The following is a 6727-nucleotide window of genomic DNA, read 5'->3' on the forward strand; positions in this document are numbered from 1 at the left end:
TCCTTCCCACCTGCAGAATTCTCATACAAAAGTTGAATTCCCCCATCACCTCCAGCCAATAAGCACTTTAATTTCTTTTTGCTTGTTGTTAGGAAAAGGGGGGCGGAGTGGGGAGGGAAAGAAACAAAACAAAATGAAAAACAAGATAATCTGTGCATGCTACTTGCTAGAGCTTTCTGCATTTTCTGTGAGCGGACATGAGCGTGCCCTTATGATATTCTGCACAAAAGGCTCAGTGTTCATGGCTTTACTCAGAGAACCCAAAATAGCATTCAGTAAGCAGTGACACACTGAGCGTCCTGGTGCTCAAAGCACAAACGTCTGTAACTCAGAGCAATGTGGCTCATGGAGGTTTGATAAGAAGCTGGTGGAGAAAATAAGAACAATCTCCCCTACTATTCCTCATGTGTTTAATACGATTTTTGAATTTCAACTTCCACAGAACTCCTAGAATTTGAAGATACAAAGGTAAGATTGTGATAATCAGGCATATGTGGAATTATATAAATTATCTTTTAATGAATAGAGTGCCAAAAAGTACTTGAAAAGCTCTGTACTAGTTTGTGCTTTATTGGGACAAAAAAATCCTAAAAGTTTTATAACTATAACATGTATATTGAACTTTCTCTAAAACAAGTATTTGTGAGAACAGTGTGCTATCTCTACAATTCAGTTTGAGGAAAATAAAAGTTGCTCATACCTAGAACATTCAAAATGTTGTTTCTTCAAAGGAATGTATCACTACCGCATCTTTTTCTCCAGAATTATGTTTTTTTAAATTTAGTATGCATTTACTTCTGTGCTATCAGATACAATGGACAATAAAGTCATTAGCCTTAAAGATATGAGGAAAACATTTATATAGAATGTAAATATGTTAGTATAGTAAATCATCTATTTTTTAGTCGATGATATACAGTATGGAGCTTTCCACATATCTGAATAAAACTAAATGTTTCTTTGAAGGATAATCTGTTATCAAAGTTGACATGTAATTATTTTATTTTCTTTTGGCTATCAAACTTAAAACAAAAAAGCTTAAATAATTAAGAACTTTATAATAAGACTAATGAACCTGTTGAGCTTGTTATGAATACAAACGTACATATTCAAACATGTCCACACATTAATTTGGAATATATTATATCCATTACATGTAATAAAAAGGCTAACTTAGCCAATATGAAAGGCATAAAAGGGTAAGGTAAGAAAATACAAAATGTGAAACACATTTAATATTATTCCAATTTAAATTTGTTACAAATAATTTAAATGGGTTTACTAATTTTAATGAAATACTTCAACATAACTTTGCCAAAGGAATTTAGTAAATCTGTAGCATGTAAAAAATAATAAAATGCACACATGAAGATATTAATAACAAAAATATCTAAATTGAATGGCAAATGTTTTCTTTAGATTATATAAATTTATACTTTAGCTCTATGAATGTAGTTTCTGAATTAATGTATCTGTAGACATTAATGAAATATTTATAAATTTAAGAATATATACTTTTGATGTATTTGCAATGTCAAATAATGTAATAAAATAATATACGTTCATATATTATTAAAAATTCTAAATACTTTAGATGTTTATGCATGACAAGTATGCAGATATACATGGTTAAAAATTTTTTATTTGAAAAAGCTAAAAGAGATTAAGAAGTACAAATTTCCAGTTATAAAATAAGTCACAGAGATGTAATGCACAGCATAGGGAATATAGTCAGTAATATTATAGAAACTTACTAATATAATAATGTATGTCAACCATAATTAAAAATAAATTGAGAAAAGATTTAAATAAAATATTTAAATTTCAAGGTAACATCAATATTTCTACTTACCTAAATTTGCAAATAAAAGTATTTCCCAAAAGAAACAAACATTACGGAATTAAGTCTAGAATTATTCAATTTTAAAAATAACCAGCTTATGAAATCTAGAAATTATCTGATCTCTTATTCTTTATATGTGTTTTCTACTTTACCAAGTCTTTATAACAGATCATCATTTAAGTTATATCTGCATCTTACAGTCTCAATTTTAGTAAGTCCTTTACTTCTGACTTAATGAAATATTTCTATTTTATGAATAATCTCATATTCTGTCTCCCTCTCTCTCACACACACACATATACACAATTTGTAGAAGTCTTATTGTCTACCTATTTTTATTTTGTTTGTTTTTCCCTTTGGAATGATTTCAAAGTACTTATCTCCAGAATAGTTTTTTTTTTTAATTAATTCAATTAACTCATCATAAATTGAAAATGCTTTAAAATGATGTGCACAAATGCTTTCTAGTGCATTTTTAAGAATTGTTCATATATTTTTTAGATATTCGTCATAATATATCTACTTATAACTTAATAAATGAGAATCTATAACTATTAATAAATTGATACTGAATTTTTTCCCTGTATGCTTTTATCATGAACCACTTAAATATTGTTATAGTTCACGCGTTATAGAGTATTATTTAACATGTTATCGAGCATCATGCGTTTTACACGATTTAAAAGGACATACTGTTTTTCACATACCTTTCTTTAGATTGTTGCTGACAGTTCATGGATTTGAGAAATGAGCTGTAGTTACTGAAGTGACCAGAAAGAGGTTTGACACTTTTTTAAAAAAGTTAAGAAAGTTTGTTACCAACTCACATCACCACTCAATTGAGAAACCCCAGTTAAAATGTTTTAAAACCTGCCTTTTCACACGATACGACAAATCAATTGCTTTTTGAAGTGGCGCGTGCGCTCTTGAAGATTCTGATACGATCCAGTAAGAGAATTCTTGTCTCGCTTTCCAAACTGTTTTAGATTTAGTAGATCAGAAATGTTCTGTCAGAAATTTGTTGTATTAATTACTCAATAAAAGATATTCGGAATCAGCAAAGAATATCTTAATATTAAAGCAAAACATACAAGTTTCAGAGACTCTGCTTTGACATACCAAGTTCAGCCAAAACAAACTCAGAGGCAGACAACAGACTGGTATAGGGGAAGGGAGGGGGAGGTAGGGTGGAAAGGATAAAGGGGGTCAATCGTATGGCGATGGATGGAAACTAGGCTTTTGGTGGTGAGCATGATGTTATATATACAGACGTCGAACTATAATGCTGCTCAACTGAAACTTACATACTTTTTATATTATAGTGTTACCTCTATAATATAAAAGTTCGAATTGTTATTATAGGGCAGTGAGTTATCCACATACAGGATCAGTACATCCACATTTTTTCCGTTCCTTCATTCTAAGACTTTACATGATAAATGAACTTTGGAAATTCGCACGATAGTATATTAAAGTGGAAATAATTTTGGCACATCAGTTATGACTTAAAATAACCTAGGTAATTTTCCCTAAGTGCAAAATTTAGAAATGTCATTCCTATGGAAATGAATGAGTTATACATAAATCATAGGAAAGAAGAATACCACCATTTTTCTGCCTTTAAGTCGGATTATAGCTAAATCGTTTCTAAGAGTTTGCTGTCTATTTTCTTCTTAAAACCCTCTAGTAAAGAGTCTATGACTCTTTCAATAAAGAGTACTACCAAATTCAGAGAAAAACATGGAATATAATTAGAACACTAAAAACAATAAACAAGAAAGAATATAGATTGTTGTTTATCATTAAGCAAATATTTCTTGATGGAGCTTGAAATTGCTCCATTGTAAAGCAAAATATAACTCATTTCCTTTAGGGTTAGATGAAAAATAAAGGGGCCATGACATCACCGTTCAGTTGGACATAAGTCCCCTCCTAAATAAGACTTATGTCTTAGGGGCTCTGTAAGGTACTGGTTTCTGTTTGTTTATTTACTTTCTCTTTTCCATCTAATGTCTATAGAATATGCCAATTCTATAGGCATATCAGGATTTGATTCCAAATGTATTGGTTAATAATAAATAAGCAAATACGTTTGCATACACACATACATGTATATGCATATGTGTGTTTATGTAGTTGTCTATGGACAAATTTTATATATATATACATATACACATATATACATATACTCATTTGATGATTTTAAGACAACACAAATTTTCTGTTAAAATTCTGTGTCATATTATAGAATGTATATTTAACAAAATCATTTATATGAAATTTAATGTAAACTGTTTTAAAGATATGAAGCAATGTCATTTTGTGTGTGTTTGTGTGTGTGAAGAAATTAACTGAATTATGCAGGCTATGGAGATTTGTAGCCTATTTAACTACTCTTAATATCTTAACTTGGAAATGGCTTAACTTGGGCTGCTGTCTGAAATCATGTTTTTGAAATTAATATGCAAATGTTCTTGTTCCTGGGCACATCATATTTCTTCCCAACTCTGACCCTATTCAGCTTCTTGTATTCTTTCAGGTCAGGCATTTTTATCTATCCTATTACTCTGACAAGTCTTTATTCCAGCTATTATCTATAGCTGGCCTTTGTGACTCCTTTTCTCTCATTAGTTTATATAAGCTCACTTTGATCTTTTTTCTTCTCTTTTTAAATGGAGGTTAATAATTAATATTTCATTGAATTACAAGGAAGATTAACGTGAGAATACATGAAGTACCTGTTATGGCGCCAGGAAGACAACTGGTGATTTTAGCAGGGTGCTAGGCTTTGTAACCAAGTAACTACCAAATTTGCAGCAACCTCAGACCACAAGTACCACATGAGAGGCAGTGGGGGTGCAGTGCTCAGCTCCACGCAGTTGCTCAGTGACCCAAGCTTGATTGACACTTCACCATCTCACAACTACAGCATCTGGCTGCCAAAGAAGGGGGAGATAAGACAAAAGAACTATTCTTAGGTCTTTCAGTTCTGAAATGATAGACATTTTTACTTATATTTCATTAGCAAAACTAGTCACATAAATCTGCCCAATTGTAAGAAGAATATTGGTAAACAATAGTGTGTCTACCACGATGACCAAAAGATTTTAGATTTTTTTTTCTCTCTTATTTCATATCCCAGTCACATCCATTTCGGCTTACTAATCATCCAGAGTTTAGGTATCGTTTATGCAATCCTACAGAATTAAAGCTAAACCGTTCTTAGCATTAGGGTGAGACAGAAGATGTTGTGATAACAATCACAGTTCTCTCCGAGTCTGGAATGACAAAACCGCCCACTTAGAATCTTAACCTACAATTTTTGCAGGTTCTTAGCCTTACTGTTTCCAAAGCTACCTTTGACACGCCCTATGCAGGCAATCTCTCTTGAAATCCATTTGGTCGTAAAATTTTGTAAATTCCGATTCCATGTTATTCATTGATTTTCTTACTCATGTTACCCTTCCTGAGGACGACGATTAGTCTGAGTGTCGTGATGCATCCTCACCTTCAAGTGGGCAATGAACTGTCCTGGATTCAGAGTGGTCAATGGGAGAAACCACCATTTCAATGGCCTGGAATCACAGATGCTTTTAAGCACAGCATAGAAGATTTAAATAGTTTCATTGAAAAATAGCATGATATTGCAATGAATGGTAAAATAAAAATAAATGTAAATTAAATATAAAGGTAGATAAAGAAGTAGGACATAAGACAATAGGTAATACAGATTCCCTAAGATATTTCGGTCGAAAGAGTTTAAACACCTAACATTTTTCTACTTATCGATAGCCTTGCTTCTGTGTTTGAGTAGAAATAATTGTAAACAGATTCACACAAGATAGAATACCTTCTTTAAAATAAATATTGAGGAAGTATCTATAACATAAAAAAAGAGACCTGAAAGTATAGTCTATAACATGCCACCAACCATCTATGCTACTGCTCTAAATGGAATTATAAATCGATTTAGGGTATTCAGGAAATGTTCAGTGTTTTTAAATTATACAATGAAATAAAAATATAAACAAATATACATGGGTTTAACTCCTTCAATAATGTAACTGATATTAAGATAATTTAGATATTAGGATAATTTAGATATTAACATAATTAGAAATAAAGCATTGCTTTGTTTGTCCATGTTACATATAGAGAATAAAGGAGGATTAATAGACATTCGAAGGCCTTCATATATTTTTCCTTTTATAAATAGCCCTCAAAAAAAAAGAAGGAAAAGAATCTCTATCTTCTTTCCCTGTCATAGTTATTACTACTTACAGCCCAAAGAGCCACATTTTACTATTTGTTTCACACTGAGGTTTTATAGAATTTGCTTGATTCAGACCCTAATATATGAAGTTAGACATGTTTTTTTTTAATTAATGAAGATGAGAGTTTTACTTTATTTTTAAATAGCATTTTAGAAACCATTATTTTAAGAGTTTTTTCTTTTTCGTTTTTTGTTGTTGTTTTTTTTTTTTCTTTTTTTCCTTTTTAAGCTTTGCAACTTTCTGACCATTGCGAAGTGTAACTCTTTTGAAATGTTATTTTGGTCAAACCTACTCATTTTTTTTCTAGAAGTGAAGACATCATGTTAATTGCCATTTGCTTTTCTTTGAGAAGTTAGCCTAGTTCAGCTTAGTTCAACTTTCCACAAGCCTTCCAGAATACGTTATATTTTTATAGCTTTTCACAGATGGAATAATTATCTTCACATAACCAAGAAGAGGTCATAGAAAAGACAATTACTAATTAGATCAGTTACAAATGGTATAAGTGCATAGAATTTAATATTTTCATTCCTTAAGTCATAATTAGTTTTCTTTGAAAGAATAATTGTTCTGAGTTACACTGGGATCATTTTCAGCCTATACATGCCCG

Source organism: Pteropus vampyrus, unplaced genomic scaffold, assembly GCF_000151845.1.
Source record: "Pteropus vampyrus isolate Shadow unplaced genomic scaffold, Pvam_2.0 Scaffold119, whole genome shotgun sequence".
In the NCBI taxonomy this organism is placed as follows: Eukaryota; Metazoa; Chordata; class Mammalia; order Chiroptera; family Pteropodidae; genus Pteropus; species Pteropus vampyrus.